The sequence below is a fragment of the Neltuma alba genome, unplaced genomic scaffold (assembly GCF_004799145.2).
Source record: "Neltuma alba isolate B1F8T4 unplaced genomic scaffold, ASM479914v2 tig00010248_pilon, whole genome shotgun sequence".
NCBI classification, from domain to species: Eukaryota; Viridiplantae; Streptophyta; class Magnoliopsida; order Fabales; family Fabaceae; genus Neltuma; species Neltuma alba.
The window spans coordinates 139,680-158,529 of NW_021635175.1; the positions used below are offsets into that span (position 1 = coordinate 139,680).

An 18,850-nucleotide genomic window follows, 5' to 3' on the forward strand; every position below is an offset into this window, starting at 1 on the left:
GGCTAACGGAATATTGTGATATGTTGATAAACTTTTTATGCATATTCTCATGTGAAGTGACAGAAGTTCCCATGCTTGTACATTTATATTCTTTTGTGAGGTTTCTACCAAAAATTTTCTAGAATTTTGTAATAAAAATAGTAAAGGATCTATAAACATTTTATATCCAACCTACTGTACGTTAAAATACATTATCTGATTTTACCCAAAAGAAGATTATATTACTGGTAAATAAAGTCTTGATGGATAGCATTAATGACCAAGCACTCAATATTGAGTATCATAGGCACATCTAAATAGGCAGATCGTATAATTTTATTTCCATTTTATGGTTAATATAGAAATAAAATAAGAATCCCGATATATTAGGCGGAATAGGAGGGATTAGATTTATTCGAATTATCCCTTGTAATCTATCTGTTATCCCTTGTAATCTTTCTATAATCATCGCAGCTCTATATATACAACTCTGTACAGTACGCAATGAATATAAGAGTGAATTACTGTGCTCATACCAAGTCTATATGGTATCAGAGCCGGCTGGTCCTTCTCCCTCGTCGACGTCGGCTACATCGTCTTCATCAACCTCCGTATCGAAGGAAACTCAGGTTGGGTCGAACCCCAAGGGAGGCTCGACCACGATGGAGTCCTCTCTTGGCGGCTCCCCGACTACTTCAAACCAGAATGGAGGTCCCCTCGGGTCGACCTCTAGTCACGACAGCTCCTCGGTGGTCATCGTCTCCGAGAAGCTCACCAACTCTAATTACCGTGAATGGGCACAGGCAATGCGTCTAGCTGTCGGTGGTCGGGGAAAGATGGGATTTCTTACCAGTGAGTCGAAGGCACCGAGTGATCCAGCGTCTCCAGCTATGCACCAATGGCTCACCGATAACGCATTGGTTTCATCATGGTTAATTAACGCCATGACTCCTCCACTCAAGCGCAGTTTCATGTATCTTCCAACAGCCAAGGATATTTGGGACGCAGTACGTGACTCTTACTCTGATGGGGAAGACTTCTCTCGCCTCTTTGAGATCAAAACTCAGATTTAGCAATTAAAACAGGGTGCCCGACCTGTTACAGAGTACTGGCTGGAACTCGTCGCACTCTGGCAGGAACTAGATTTAAGTGCGCAGGACGAATGGTCCTCTTCAGTTGACGCTGCCCGTTATCGGCAAAATGTTGAAAAAGAATGGGTCTTCCAATTCCTTGCTGGTCTAAATCCAGAGTTCGATGATCTGCGAAGTCGCATTCTGAGTCGGTCAACTCTTCCATCCACTCGTGAGGCATTCTCGGAAATTAGAAGGGAGGTCTCTCGCCGTCAAGTTATGCTATCCACGTCTCCCCTTGCGACTGTTGAATCTTCTGCTCTTGTCAGTAAGAATGCGGCCCCTGTGTCCTCCACCAAAGCCAAAGTTTCTTGCGACCACTGTAAAAAACTAGGACACACTCGTGATCGCTGTTGGGACATTCATGGTAAGCCGGCCAATTGGAAGCCACGAAAGAATAAACCTCGAAGCTATCAAGTGTCTCAAGATTCTGAATCTTCCCCTCTGTCTGCTGAACAATTAATTCAACTGCTTACTGCCCTCCAAGGTCTTCAACGGCAGAAACCTCCTCCTGCTGCCTTTGCCTCTGTTGCGTCTGCCTCTATCGCTACCTCAGGTACAAATCCTTTTGCTCTCCACACCTCGTACCCCTCCACAAAATGGATTGTCGACACTGGTGCCACTGATCATATGACTTCTGATGCAGGTATGTTTATTACCTACTATCCCTGTGCGGGTCATGAGACAATTACCACTGCCAATGGCACTGGCTCGAATATTACTGGGACAGGGACGGTCAATATTTCTGATTCTCTCCACCTTGACTCTGTTTTACACGTCCCACATTTAGCCTGTAATCTACTATCTATAAGTAAATTAACCAAGGGCCTATTTGGTACATTAGAATTGATTTCGATGGAAATGGAAATGGAAATAGAAATGGATGTGGAGATAGATATGGAAATGGAAATGAGGTTTAAAAGTATGTTTGGTATGGTGTGGAAATGAGATCTAATTTTTATATAGAAAGATCAAAATACCCTCTTAAATTAAATTTTAAAACAAATCCTAATCCTTTGTCTTGTTCACAACTTCAATCAACCTGCACTGTTCAGCAAGATTTCACATCTATGAAGATCTAGCCAAGCCATCGCCAAATATTTCAAGAACTTCAACCATTGCTCATCACCGGTGGTTGTCACTCAACAAAAATCATCCACTAAGCTAGATTTTATGGAGAATGAGGGCTAAAAAATCAAAGCATAGGAAGGAACCCAAAAAAGAATCGTGTCTACAAAGAAGTCTGAAATTGCCATCTATCTCCACTAGAAAAATGAAAGGCGGATGTAGAAGCCCCTTATGAATCTATCCAAGTATTTGGAGGAAGAGAAAAAAGGGCACAATACTGGACAATAAGGATCGATGGAAGCCCGATTTAGAAGAAGACAGTGGTTTGTCGCCGATGATCGGTAAGTCGACGGCGAATTCGGCTTCGGAAGATCAATGAAGCTTCATTTTGAGATTTCTGTGACTTTAATGCTGACGCACAATGGAGAATGGTGGAGGTGGTGCCGTCGTTCGCTTGCACCATTACCGGCGAATATGAAGATTGAAGACCCATATCCACAATCACGACACCTTTGTTTTCCAATCTGTCTGGTGATAATGAAGGTCAAGGTTACTGTTGGGATTATAGTCGAAGGATGACTGAAAAAATATGAATGGCAGAAATGTCAAAAATCTTAATTCCATGGAATTTTTTAGAATTCCATGGGTCAAGTGATGGAAGCCAATTCTGGGCTTTTTGGTGGAATTGGACTCCATGTGGAATTAAAATCTAGCATACCAAACAGGCTAAAATTTGAATTCCACCGTCAATTCCATTTCCATGATCCCCAATTCCATCATACCAAACGGGGCACAAAAGTGCAAATTGTGGTGCTTATTTTTTTCCCACCTTCTGTATCTTTCAGGATCTCTTATCGGGGAAGATGATTGGCACAGCTAGGGAGCATGGTGGTCTCTATTATCTCGATGTCTCTACAGTGGGTGCCTTGTGTACACGCATAAGTGGTTTAGTCTCGTCCTCTAATAATAATGACATTTTATTATGGCATAAAAGGATGGGTCATCCTAGCCTTTCTTATTTACATCGTGTGTTTCCTCAACTTTCTATTAATAAAGATTCTACTCTTCATTGTGATTCTTGTGAATTTGCAAAACATCACTGTACTCCCTTTCCCCCTTCCCGCTACAAACCAACTCGTCCGTTCTCTATTATTCATAGTGATGTGTGGGGTCCATCCCGTGTCCCAAATCGCTCTCGAACTAAGTGGTTCGTTACTTTTATTGATGATCATACCCGCATGTCCTGGGTGTACTTAATCAAAGACAAATCAGATGTTCTGTCTATCTTTATGGAGTTCTTTAAACTTGTTCAAACTCAGTTTAATACCACCATTCAGGTCTTATACACTGACAACGGCACTGAATACTTCAATCATAGTTTAGATCAATTTCTCAAAACCAACGGGATTGTTCATAATAGCTCTTGTCCTCATAGTCCCCAACAAAATGGTGTTGCTGAACGTAAAAACAGACACCTCCTTGAGGTTACTAGAGCCCTTCTCTATACATGTAATGTCCCTAAGTATTTCTGGGGGGATGCTGTGCTCACTGCTACTCATCTCATCAATCGTATGCCCAGTCGTGTCCTCTCCTTTATCTCTCCCTTAGATAAACTTCGTGAAACTCATTCTCTTCCTTATCTCGATCATCAACTCCCTCTTCGGGTCTTTGGTTGCTCCGTGTTTGTTCATCTTCCTCACCCTCCGTCCAAATTGGATCCACGAGCCGTTAAATGCATTTTTTTGGGGTACTCATCCACTCAGAAGGGCTATAAGTGTTATGATCCTGTGTCCCAGCGTCTGTTTGTCAGTCGTGATGTCACCTTTTATGAGACAGTTCCCTTTTATCCCACGTCTTCCATTCAGGGGGAGAGTTGGAGTGAATTTTAGCTCGTGGAAAATGTACCTGAACCCATACCACCATTACTTGAATATCCACCAATTAAACCTGTCCCTCGCATTGATACTGCTCCGTCTGATACTGCACAAGTGCCAAAGGGAGGGGGAGATAAACCTAGCACAAAATTTCACAAGGTTTATTCACGTAGGGGTAAAGAGACTATAGAGACTATCATCCCTGGAGCTCTGCCCGAATCTGATCCAATAAAAGATTTTGAATCCACAAAGGCAGGAAACGCAGAAGATTTACCCATTGCCTTAAGAAAGAAGCCACGCTCTTGTACTAAGCACCCCATCCAGAAGTATGTATCTTATGCTACTCTTTCTCATAGTTACCATGCCTTTATTACTGATCTGGATAGTGTCAGAATACCTAACAATGTATATGAGGCACTTGAGCACCCTGAGTGGAAACAAGCAGTGATGGAGGAAATGATGGCCTTAGAAAAGAATGGAACACGGGAAGTTGTTGATCTACCTAAGGGAAAGAAACCGGTGGGGTGCAAATGGGTCTTTACTCCAAAATATAATGCTGATGGTACTCTCAACAAATTCAAGGCTCGACTAGTTGCTAAGGGGTTCACTCAAACTTATGGGATAGACTACAAAGAAACATTTGCCCCGGTAGCAAAGTTGAATACAATCAGGGTTCTGTTGTCTATTGCAGCTAATTTAGACTGGCCTCTACAACAACTAGACATTAAGAATGCTTTTCTGAATGGTGAGTTGAAAGAAGAAGTGTATATGACACTTCCTCCTGGTTTTGATAAGGGAAGACAGAATCAAGTGTGTAAGTTGAAAAGATCTTTGTATGGCTTAAAGCAGTCACCTTGGGCGTGGTTTGATAGATTCTCCAAGGTACTGAAGGTTGAAGGCTATAAGCAGAGCCTATCTGATCATACAATGTTCATCAAGAAGAACGGAACATTGACAACAATTCTTATTGTCTATGTTGATGATATTGTTCTCACAGGCGATGATGTAACTGAGATGAATAGGATTAAGGCTGCTTTAAATCAAGAATTTGAGGTCAAGGACCTAGGAAACCTGAAATACTTTCTCGGCATGGAAGTGGCACGGTCAAGAAGAGGGATTTATGTGTCTCAAAGAAAATATATTCTTGATCTACTTACAGAAACTGGTATGCTTGGTTGCAAGCCATGTAGAACTCCTGTAATCATCAAAAAGAGTAGTACTAGACGGAGTAGAAAGAAAACAACCTCTGAAGAAGAAGCAAACAAAGAAAAGAAGCGACAGAAAGATGCAGAACCAGTGGACACAGGGAGATACCAGAGATTGGTTGGGAAACTGATTTATTTGTCACACACAAGACCCGATATCGCGTTTGCAGTTAGTGTGGCAAGCCGACATATGCACTCTCCAAGAAAGAAACATATGGATGCTGCATATAGGATCTTAAAATATCTAAAAGGTACACCAGGAAGAGGTCTCTTCTTCAAGAAGTGTGACACTAGAACAGTAGAAATTTATACTGACGCTGATTGGGCAGGAGACCAGGAAGATAGTAGATCAACATCTGGGTATTGTACCTTCCTATGGGGTAACCTGGTAACATGGCAAAGTAAAAAGCAAACAGTGGTATCTAAAAGCAGTGCAGAATCTGAATTAAGAGCTTTAGGTCAAGGCATAATGGAAGGTCTCTGGCTAAGAAGAGTTGCAGAAGAAGCTCAAGTTCAGACTAATGAACCAATAAAAATTTTTTGTGACAACAAAGCAGCCTTGAATATGGCCCTTAACCCAGTACAGCACAGTAGAACTAAACACGTTGAGGTTGATCGGCACTTTATTAGAGAAAAGGTTGAAGATGGAATTGTGTGCTTATCCTATGTGACTTCAAAACAACAAATTGCAGATATGCTTACCAAAGGACTACCGGAAGATTTGTTTGAGAGCTTCATAGGCAAGTTGGACATGATTAGCATCTATGATCCAACTTGAGGGGGAGTATGGTTAATATAGAAATAAAATAAGAATCCCGATATATTAGGCGGAATAGGAGGGATTAGATTTATTCGAATTATCCCTTGTAATCTATCTGTTATCCCTTGTAATCTTTCTATAATCATCGCAGCTCTATATATACAACTCTGTGCAGTACGCAATGAATATAAGAGTGAATTACTGTGCTCATACCAAGTCTATACATTTTTATATTTACTTCATTGGTACTCCAATTATTTGTATTCCAGGCTCAATACCTTTGGAAATAGGCCATCTTCAGCAACTTGAGACATTATTGTTGTCTCAAAACAAATTGAGCGAATATATTCCATCAGAAATTTTCAACATCTCAACTTTGAAAGTCTTGTCTCTCTACGACAACTCGCTAGCAGGAAGTCTTCCATCAGATTTTGGATATGGCCTTTCTAATCTACAAGAGTTGTATTTATGGGGCAACAAACTTTCTGGAAGAATCCCAAATACTATATCCAATGCTTCTAAGTTGACTATTCTAGAATTGGAGCACACTTGGTCATTTAAGATACTTAGAAACCCTTTCGGTGCATGATAACAATTTCACCATAATAGATGATTCAAATTCTGAAACTGGCTTTTTTAGCTCGTTGTCCAAATGTAGAGATTTGAAAACTCTAATTCTCTCAAAGAATCCATTGCATATGAAACTTCCCAACTCCATTGGAAACTTATCTGATTCTTTACAGATGCTGATGATCGACTTATGCGGGATTAATGGCAACATACCATCAGAAATTGGGTATCTGTCCAACTTGTTTAAAATATCTTTTGCTGGAAATGTTTTAAATGGATCAATTCCAACAACAATTAGCAACTTACAGGCTCTTCAGCATTTGAATCTTGTGGGGAATGAGCTAGATGGTTTCATTGTAGATGAGCTTTGTTATATTAGAAGACTTGCATGTTTATATCTATCTCGAAACAAGCTTTCTGGAGCAATGCCCCCTTGCTTAGGAAACCTTATATCCCTACGAGGACTTTACTTGGGCGGCAATAAGTTGAGTTCCGAGATACCTTCTTCCTTTTGGAACTTGACGGGTGTATTGGAAGTAAACCTATCTTCCAACAAGTTAGTTGGAAATCTTTCATTCAAGATTAGGAACATGAAAGCTCTTGTTCGATTAGACTTGTCAAGAAATAATATTTCAGGCATCATTCCATCAACCATAGGCAGCTTGCAGAATTTGCAAAATGTCTCCTTAGCAAATAACATGTTGCAAGGGACGATTTCGGAATCACTTGGGAATTTGCTGGCCTTAGTAAAGCTAGACCTTTCCCAAAATAATTTGTCTGGTGAGATTCCTAAATCACTAGAGCCACTTATATCCCTTAAGTATGTTAATCTCTCTTATAACAGACTACAAGGTGAGATTCCTAGTGGTGGGGTCTTCAAAGATTTGACGGCTGAATCTTTCATGATGAATAAGGCACTTTGTGGTGAGCCAAAAATGCAAGTGCCTCCATGCAGAAAAGAACAAAGAAAGAGGTCAAAGGCAAAATGGATTTTGTTGAAATACATACTACCCACGGTTTTGTAAGCAATTTTAGTTCTTTCAGGCATTATCCTCTTTCAGCGTAAACGAATGAATTCTAGGCATACCATAATGAAACAAGATTTATCAACTTTAGGAATGCCAAGAAGGATTTCGTATTTTGAAATTTTGGATGCAACCAACAGATTTGATGAGAGTAACTTACAAGGAAGTGGAAGTTTTCGTTTTTTATTCAAAGGAAGCTTTCAAATGGAATAATGGTTGCTTTTAAAATATTCAATTTTGATTCAGAAGCTATGTCAAAGAGCTTTGAAGTGGAATGTGACACACTGCGTAATGTGCGTCACCGCAATTTGGTGAAGATCATTAGTAGTTGTTCCAGAGATAACTTCAAGTGTTTGATAATGGAGTTCATTCCCAATGGGAGCCTTGAAAAATGGTTATATTCTCATAACTATTGTTTGGATTTTCTGCAGAGGTTAAATATAATGATAAACACCGCATCTGCTTTGGAATATCTCCATCATGGTTTGTCAACACCGATAGTCCACTGTGATTTGAAACCAAGCAATATTTTGTTGGATGATGACATGGTAGCTCATGTCAGTGACTTTGGAATTGCAAAATTTTTAGATGAAAGGAAATCTAGGACACTCACAGACAATACCTACAATTGGTTATGTTGTAGCCGGTAATATTATCCTCCACCTTTGCTTCTTTTTTTTTCCCCTTCAATATGCATACTCACAAATTCTTATATGGCAAAAACTCTTGGGTTTTTACTCCTAATTTATGAGGGCGTTTTTCAGACTAAACAAGAGATACTTGTTTAATTAATTTACAGCATACGCTTGTCAGATACTTTAAGAAAAATATAAGTTTTGATCTTTGAACTTTTTCTCAATTATTGATTCCGTCTTTAAACTAATTTGAAATAACTTTGAATAAGTCAATTCTTATATCTTTTTTTACTCGAACTAGCCTAATCCATGCAATTCCTTACAGCTCAATAAACTATAAGGGCTGAATTGATTAAATTCTTATTTTGCCAGTTTTTTTAATGAGATGGTTGATTTTTTTTCACTTGGTGGAATCAAATCATATGCAGAATATGGGTCTCTTGGAATTGTTTCAACAAAAGTTGATGTGTACAGCTTCGGAATAATATTAATAGAAGTATTCACAAGAAAAAGGCCAACAGAAGATATGTTTGTGGGTGGATTGGACTTGAAGAGGTGGGTAAGTGAATCAATGTCTCATTCACTGACTCAAGTCATAGATTCCAATTTATTACAAGACAATGATGAACAATATATTGCTATATTTTGACAACTGCATCCACTATTCTTGAGTTGGCCCTGAACTGTTGTGCCAATTTTTCACAAAGGCGTTGCAATATGTCAGAGGTTGTGGTATCATTAAACAAGATCAAGGACATGTTTATTCGAACATGTTATTTAAAGAAATATTGAACCTATTTGTAATTAGTTTGTATTATTGTCTATCTCTCATATTTAGAAAATGTTGGATGCAATACCTAGTGAGAAATTAATGGAGATACACTGAAGACAAATATATGGGCTGTAAATTTAATTTATGGTTTTCTAGGATGAGCTATAATATAGGGATTATGAGCGTTTTGATCAATGATTGTAGGAGTCCATATTTCTAAGGTTGCAAAGAAGGTATTGAAGTATTTATTTAGCCCATTCAGTATTGAAGTATTTATGTTCTGTCTCATCATTCCAGTATATTTACTTTGCTAGCTCCTTTTTGAGGATGTTTCTTGATGCTACATTATGTATGGTGAGCCAAGCTGCTTGAACCATCACCTTTTTGTTTTGGCCACCTGCAATGTTATGATCAATAAATAATTAGTGAAGATTAGGAGTTTCTCAAGACATCGAGCGTTACACCATTTCAGCATGAAAAAATGAAGTTGGAATATAAGAATGGTAGCCTCAAGTGTTACATGCCCTAGGACAAACCAACAAACTTAAGAAGCCAATCACATTATGTTTTAGATAGATCGCCCTTTATACCACTGGCCAGTTCTCACCTCAGATTCCAATTGAAGTAGTTGCTTCATCTTGTCATCAACTACTACTCCATGAATAGATGCCAAACAGTCCTTATCTAACCCAAAAGACTCCAATTTAACACAGATCTTCATGTTCCATTATTATTGCGTTTGCTGGTTCTTTAAAAAACTCTTAACATGTCAGCTAAGGTTTTGCACCGATCCCTCTGTCCCTTTATGTAAAGCCTAGTTTAGAAATTCATCGATGCCAATGTCTTCTTTTTTTCCTTTTTCATTCTTTCCTACCCTACACTTATTCATTTTGTAGGAGTTGGCAAGAAAACAAAAATCATTCTAGAATTATGAATGCTGTTCTCTGTTTTTAAGCATTAAGAACAGAGCAATAACAAGGAGCGAAAACCCAGAATCCTAAAAGTTATGAACCGACAACAGTGAAGCATTCCCTGTCAGAATGTGTTGATGAAGTTAACCTCATCTCCCCCTTGATAATGACCTGTTCCTTTTAGCTTGAGGTATTACCATTGATTCCGCCAAATAAGCCATCTTGTTAGATAATAGAAGTTGCGATTGCAAAGGGACTGAATCTGGCCTCTCTGGGACAGAGGGGGGAGCAAAGAGAGAAGAAGAGGAGGAGGAAGTCAAAGAAGAAAACGCCAAGACCGAGTCACTTACATCCGAAGGTGGTCGTTTTGGGGATGAGCTAGCAGTTGTGCTCCGGCATTGCATATTCTTCTTGCTCATGTTTTTGTTATACTTCACTTTAATTGTAGTATCTCCTCTCCTTGATACAAAAATTAGATAACCAATTTAAAAATATTAGAGTTAATATAATTTTTGATCCATCAAGTTTGTTTTTATTTTGGTTTTGATCCAAAATCTATTATTTGGAACTTGAGCAACTAAAAGCAAAATAAAAATAAATTTAAAGAGCAAAGATTATTATATTAACACTAAAGATTATATTACAATGGCATACATGAATTTTTTGGTCATTGGACTGAAGGAAACTATTTACAAGATATTTATCATATAAAGTTCTCGAATCATACATAACCATGAATTCTATTTCTTAAAAAAATTCTTTTGGTTCCATTTATAACAACTTTAAATTTCATTAACTCTTTAAAATATAATGACTTTCCAAATTAATATCTATTTAATATATAAACCTTTAAAAAATAATTATCTACACTATAATAAATAAAGGACAAAATAGTATATTTATATTAAAAATTTAATAAGGTGACAGATAAACAGGAAAAAAAACCTTTTTTCTCTGCTTTATAAGCAAAACTAAAGGAGTATGACCCTTTGCGAGTGAAAAATTTGTCATAATATGTGTGTGCGTGTGTGAGTAATCTGGTGACCTAATTGTACTCAAGACCTTCTTTGAAAACTTAAAAATAAGAACTCCTACTTTTCTTTTTTTCGGGGCAACAGAACTCATACATATCATTGACCAAAAAGTCCCATAATCCATATGTCACAGAGCATCCATATCAAAAAGCATATCCATAATTTCTCACTAGGTATTGCATCCACACATTTCTAAATGGGATTGTCGATATAGAAATGAGTGATAGACGACAATACAAACTAATTACAAATAACTGTAATATTTATCTAAGTGACATCTTTGCATAAACATGTCCTTGATCTTGTTCAATGATGCCACAACATCTAATATATTGTGTAAACACCTTTTTTTTTTTTTCCAGGCCCACTGAATAATAAACAAAAACATTAAGAATAATAGAAAAATTCTCTTTTATTCTTTTTTGGAGGCCAAGTTTTAAAATTTTCCCAAAAAAGAAAAATCAAGTAAGAATATCTTTTCTATCATAATGGATAATAACAAGAGAAGATGTGGTTAATTGTTGATTGACCTCTAAATTAGAAAGTGTGGGGTGGACACATTAAAAGAAAAATCAGAAAATAAAATAAAGATAAAAATCTCTTGTTTAATTTGATTACTTCCCGAATTGGAAATATTCTTTGGAGCCAAATTATGGAAAGAATAAAAAATTAAAATTAAAATTAAAATAAAAAATAAAAAATTAATGATGATTTGGTGCTTAAATAGGAAGTAATATAATGAGTCATAATTCAGAAAATTAAAAAAGTAAAATTAAAAAGAATATGAGAAATCCTAGTTGAAACCTATAAATATGAGAGTAAGGGTTAAGAAAAAACTGAGAAGGTTTATGAGAGAAAAGACAACAAGTGAGAAGGCTTCACCTCAGTAGTATCTCATCATGTGTATGGCTCTTTCTTTTCTCCTTTGATGATTTTTGTATATTCCGTGCTATTTCCTTGCTTCTTGGATGTTTAACAAAAATGGAAGTATTCAGAAGATAGGCAATATAACGGAAGAGAATAATTTAGTTGTGAACTTACCTGTGGCTTATGACTCACCTTTTTTTAGCAAGCCATAGTTTGGGTCTTCTCTTTTTTTAATTCTATTGTCTTTGATTTAATAATTTTATGATGAATTGTTTTCAGTTGATCTTTCTTCTTCCTCTCAAGAGTGCTTCCTTTCTTTAGATCTTTACCGTGTAAGGTTTTTAAAACTCTACAGGTATCTAAACTTATTAGTAAATTATATAAAATTATGAGTCTCCGCAGATATACCAATAGGGTTGTATAAATTTTCTCTTAAAAGTAAATAAAAAAGAATTAAAATAATTTTGCCCCAATGTTCATAAACAAAAATAAAATAAAAAGTCCTCTTTTCAATTAAAAAAATAACATATTTTAAAAATTAATGTTTTCTTTATAGCCGTGTGAGATTTTTAGAGCCTCCGGAAGCTTGAATAATTATTTTTTCCATATAAGATTGTAGGAATCTCTACAGGAAAATCAAAAGCTCTTTAGAAAAAAAAAAATCTTTTCCAAATAACAACAAAGGAATTGATTTTATCAATTAAAAATTACAAACCAACAAGAAATATCTTTTTTTTCATAAGAAGAAATATCTTTCTTAAATAAAATGAATAAATATTTTCTTAAAAGATATCCATTAAGTGACACGTATTTTTACCGGACTTTGATTCTTCTAAAAGTTACATAGGCTCTAGGCTTTTATTCTAAGTCAAGTTGGCTTTGTAAATAAATTATTTTTTACTTTTCTACATAAAAATTTTTTATTTTTATTTTTATTTCTTTTTTAGGGTAATTAAAATATAATAAAATGTCATATTAATTTTGAATAGCTGATTTAGGTAACCATTATCATGAATGGGTGTCTTTTATAAAAGATTTTGAAAATCAACCTCTTTAAATTTTGGTGGCAACTCCTCTTTCTTGTTTCAACCCCAAAATTGTCTAATCATGGTCTTAGCAACTTTCATTAGCATTATTTTGTTTATTTATATGGTAATTCTCATTTTCTTGCTGTTGGTCATACATCTTCATCCATTATGCCCTCATTGTTGCATATGTAGCTCGTTCTTCAGATATATTGACAAATTTTCTTGGAATTCCCTCGGATGAGTCACAATATCTTCGTTCAATTATTTCTAGATTTTGCCTGCTCTTTTGCCTCCCGTCTCAATAGTCATGTGGCCAGACTTAATTTTTGTATTCCGATTAAACCTAGCACACTTGCTAGAGCGTGATACTGGCATTTTGGTTGCAGATGGGGAAGTGCAACTTTGTTTTCATTGGTTTTCGGAAGCCTATGCTTTTTTGGAAAGTTGGTGTGCATTTTATCAAACTTCTCTCTTTTTCTCTTCTGTCAACTCACATCCGTTTGATCAGCTTTACTCATTGTTGTGTAGTTTCCATATTAAAATTGATACCATTGTCTTGTCAATAAAAAATGATAGTGTATTATTTTTTTTGGCCTGGGAAAATGTCAGTGTATCATAATTGAGTACAAATGCAAAAATTTGTCAAACTACAGTATTTGTAGTAGTTCAATCCAATCATATCACATCAACGGTATCTGGATACCAACGTGTATTTAATTGAGACCCTATGACACCTGCAGACAATCCTTTTTTTCTACTTCATATTATTCATGCTTGTGGCTAAGCAGTACAATGGGGATGAAAATAGGGAGAAAAAAAACAGAAAAGTGTAGATCGATATAATATTCTCAAGAATATCACAAGATATTCATCATGTTTAAATTCGTAAAATATTATCAGAGGGCTTGATTAATTATCACAGATAATAAAATTTTAGTAAGATCAGCTGAATGCATTTGGAAAAGGAGCCAAAGGAAAATGAGTAGGTTCTCTGTGAATAATTACGTTTCTTTTAGTAATAGTTTTTCTATCTCTAAGGGCAGCAATGTTGACCAAGAATTCTTCTCAATCTGTAGCCAGCACTTTATAGGTGCAGTTAACGGGATTCTTGTCTTTGGAATCGTCAGTTCTTTTGCAGCTCTTTTGGCAAGATTCCCAATTCAAGAACTATGAACTCATGCTTTAGTTATACAGTATCTTAATCCTTCCATGTGTGAGATAAAAATCTTCTGCAAGAATATATGACTGAAAGTGATAATTGAGAATGAATATTCATTCATGTTATGGTGGAGATTGAATTTTCATTCTTAGGCAGTGGCAAGTGGGGAACTGCACTGGGATGCTCTTCTTAAGGCCAATGTCCAAGCAGCTCCTATGAGTAGAATGAAATATGAAGCTTTAAAAACAGAGACCTTTTATCTATGAGATGGCTAAGTGCTACATTTGTAGCATGGGATGCTCAATGGAGTATTAAGAGTGTGGGTTTTCCTACCTCAATAGTTAGCTTTAGAGAGATGGTCTCCATCTTACTTAGGTGCCCCTTCTCTCTTTTTCTTCAGTCTGGGATCAAGTTTGAAATACAATGTATGATACGCAAGACTGTGAAGGGTTTGACACTTCTTGACACGGAGATATACGACGGCGTCTTGTTATCCAAATATCAAAGTTATTCAAGCCCCAATCACATAATCGTTTGAGATTAACTGCTTACTTTTCTTTGCCTCTGACTAGACCCTTAACTTATGGTATATTCCCACTGCGTCCAACAATTGGTGGGGCCCTCTGTCTACTCAACGTTTCCATATTAGGCCAATCAACTGGCTCATTCACCAAGTCATATGATCCTGTTCATGTTGCTTATTAATAGACAAACTCATGATTGTCTCTGTTCCTCCATCTTGTGTCTTTTTTGGTCTGAAATTAAGTTTAAAATACAATGTACGGGAGGTCTCTGCTTTGCCTATTATTTCAGCCAAAAAGATCTTTAGTGTGAGGGAGCATATTAATTAACAAATTACAACATAACTATTTATCGTCTTTTACCTACCAACTTCTGCTTTTGGTTGAACTGCTCAGCACATACTGGATGAGGGAATGCTCTAGATGTTCTCTACCCTAAGGATTATCTTGGCTTATATTTGAATATTCTAACCATTGCAGGAGTGCAATTGTCCTAGGCACCGGTATTCCTCCTTCTCTCTTTCTGGTTTGGAATGCTGTTACCCTTGGAACTGTTGGTAGTAATGAAATGGGAGTGGACCCATTAGAACAATTGAGATCCACATATGGAATAGTTGGAGTACGTCCGTACAACATTTCATACATTTTTTAGCCTGAACTATGATAAAGACACCTGAAGTTTTGGCATCTGATTGTTGAATTTTTGTTCCTTCTGACAACCTGATTCTGCAGCCTATAGTTGAAGCACTCTCGCTTCTTGCAATTGTAACATCTTGCATCGGATATGTTTTGGGTTTGTCAAACTTTCTTGCTGACTGCAAGTGTCCCTTTTTCTTTTTGGGGGTTCGGTAATAATGTGGAGCTGAGAGTTTGACAATTTTTTTGTGATTATTTCTCTTTATGTTTCACTATATATATATGTGTGTGTATCACATTTTTTAATAGCCTTGAATCTATTTCTTTTTTCCAATAGATGTCAAATAATGCTTAGGCCTTGGGGGTTGGACTTTCTGCAGCCGACAGAAGATCTCAACTTTTCATATGCAATGAAAAGGTCATTTAGGCTGCGAACTTGGACAAAATAGAAACCGTCTATACCTTCTACTGAAACTTCAATTTAATTGAGTTATGCTGCAACTAAGATTGACCTCTTAATCTTCTGTCTCTTCTTTTTTAAATTAAAGAGGCAGACACTAATAGCTTGAAATTATAAATAGGATCAAACCCACGACTTTGCAGCATCCATGCCACTAGGTTACATGGCCTTTAGCATCATTTCTCCATTGTAGTGCAGAAGGTTAATGAAGAATTATATCATTTTTCTCATGTCACTTATTTGGGTTTTCAGTATAGCAGTTCCCATCTGGTCAAAACAAGCCCCTGCCATTTGTTTTAGCTTTAGTCCCACCGCTGGTACTCTCATTGTCGGACCTATGGAGGTATATCTATAATGCATGCCTGGGCATGTCTCAGTACTTTTGTTTGTTGATTTTTTTCATCAAGTTAATGTTCAGCCTGGAAAATGGAACTATGTTCATTATTTATTTTTTCTATATAACTCATAGTTTATTTTTTTACTGGGAATTAATTCTGCTGCAGCAAGTTTTTCTCATAGTTTCGTTTCGATTTGTAGTGTTGGTGCTCTTTGGAATTATTCCACCTGCAATGTCCTGGTCTGATAGGTACTCAAATTCGAATTCAGATTCATCTCGACCTGTGAAACTACCTGAGCTAGTTCCCGGAGGGAAGACAACTCTATTGCTGGTTCTTGGAGATGCTGGATATATTGTTCTTTCTGAATTGCTTGAGAACTTTCAGGGCCTTCAAAAGATTTAATTTTCTATTTTCCATTTTTTGATGATTAATAAAGTATACCTTAGTATAATGTAAAGAACTACCTTGGAATGAATGGTTCCGTACAAAATATATCCATCTGTACTCATCTTGCACTCCCAGACTGTTTCTTAAAATCTGCTCTTTGTTTTGTCCTTGAAGCAGAAGGATTTAACAAGATACTAGGTTTTCTTAAATATATACTCATTTGCTTCTTAATGTAAGAGTTATTTAATTAATTTTAGTAAATTACTTAATTCTAATAAAAATGACCTGATTTTTCTAAAATATCCCTATACAACATCATATTACATTTGTGCTTATAAATTAGATAAATTAATTAAAAAAATGATAAATATAAAGGAAAAAGTATATTAAGGTTTTATATTTAGGAATAAAATCGACTTTCTATCTAGTTCTTACATTTAGTATCGGAGAAAATTTTTTTTTTAATGAGAGTATAAAAGAAAAATTTTAACAAATGTTTTAGATAAGAAGATGATGTTTCTTATAAATAAGACCAGGAGAACTCTGAAAAAAAAAAATCTTATAAAAATGACTAATGGAAGTACTTGTTTTACAAGAACTAGGTTCAAACGTTGTGGTGGATGTAATAGTTGTAGTGGTAAGTAATATTTTGGTATTTTCTTAGAAGTGTTTTGAATTGTGAGGTCATCTAACTCTGCCAAAATTTCTTATTTTCAGAAAGGGGTAAAATAGGAGTTGCTCATCAAAGGGTTAGGTGGCGAAACTTGCTTAACTTGTCAACCATCATTTGAAAAAGTATGTTTAGCCTATCAATCAACTATTATTTAAATTTTGTTATTAGGAGTGTGCAAAAACCTGATAATTAGGTTCAATTTGATTTTAACTCACAGTGATCTAGGCGAGTCTGGTCTAATTCAAATGAATAATATGATAAAAATAAATTAAACTAGTTGGTTGGGTTTGAGATCAAGTGGTTAGACCACCTAGACTAGTCCATTTTGGACCAGGTGATTTTTTTAAAAAAAATATTTTGTAAATTAAGATTTTTTTTATTGTTATCTAATATTGTTAGAAATATTTATGATTTATAATTAAGTCTTAATGTTTTAGGATTATTTTTATATGTTATAGGTTTTTTTGTTGTTGTTCTAATTGTGTTAATTAGTATGAAATCTTGATTCTCATGAAGAAAAAAACTAAAAAGAAAAAATTAAGGTTCTGGGTACTAGTCGAACCAGTCCAGGTAATTTGGTAGACCAAGTCTAGTCTGACTTGACCTTAAATTACTACTAAATTGGACCAAATTACGGACTATCAAACCTAACCTGACAAAAAATCAAATAAGACTTTAGGTTACACTCTGATTTGGTTAGTTTGTCACCTCTACTTGTTATCAAGTTTGGTCTTGGGGGGAAGTTTTACTACCAACTTGCTTATTCCCCTGACCCCCCATCTGCCAAAAAACAAAACAGAGAGAAACAAATTGAAAGTAATTATTTAAAGAAAAACGATATCATAATTAATTTTCTTAAAATCAACAAGTGAAATTTAAAAAAAAAATTAGAACTTTTATTTATTATTATGGCTAAAGTATACATTTGATCTTTTAACTTTATACATGGTTTTTATCTGGTTTCTTAACTTTAAAAAGTATACTTTTAGTCTTTAACCTTAAATTTTTTTTTCAAAAAATGATGACATTAAGATTTTAAATGTTGATAAAATATTCTCAAATGCTAACATATTGAGTTTAGTTTTCAAAATATTCATTATTGTTACAAAAAATCATCATTAAAGTCTAATAATTTTAGGGTTAAAGGACCAAATGTATGTTTTTTAAAGTTAAAGGATCAAATTGAAACTTTCAACAACATTAAAGGACCAAATATATAGTTTAGCCCATTATTATTATTCCATTAATTTTTTTTTTTCTTATTACTCATTAGCGCCTCAATCAACGGTGAGACCTAAACAGGATTGAAGATTTTAGTTAGGCAAGATAGAATATATAATATATATATATATATATATATATAATATCCGATTGAAGTTTATTTTGATTTAATTATCATGTTTTCCTCCTCCATTCTAAACATTTATTTATAGTAATCTGTAGTAATAGAAATAACAAAGTTAGGATCATAGTGGGAGGGATCTGGGTTTGAGGCATAAGAACTAAAGAACATGCAAATATAACATCTATCATTCACTGTATGATGAATTCATAGCGGTGCAAGAACAGTGATTAGTACAAATATTTGAAATCCAAGATAAGATTCAGTTAAATTGATAACCTCTGTCAGATCGTTGAAAGGTTATGGAAAGGTAAAGCATGACCAAAACGTACACATGCCAGGCCAAAGTTCATGCTAATAGGGTAACCCCAAAGAGTTACTGTACATCTCTATACAAACCATGCTTAAAGCCAAACACATCGCCAGGTTCTGAGAGATCACCCTTCACACTGGCCAAGCCAGCTCTTGCATCACTA

At 35.6% G+C, this 18,850-nt stretch overlaps 1 pseudogene; it reads left to right on the forward strand.

Moving 5' to 3' along the window:
* Nucleotides 1-18,850, forward strand: part of LOC114755300 (tyrosine-specific transport protein 2-like) — a 147,009-nt pseudogene that overhangs the window by 61,672 nt on the left and 66,487 nt on the right.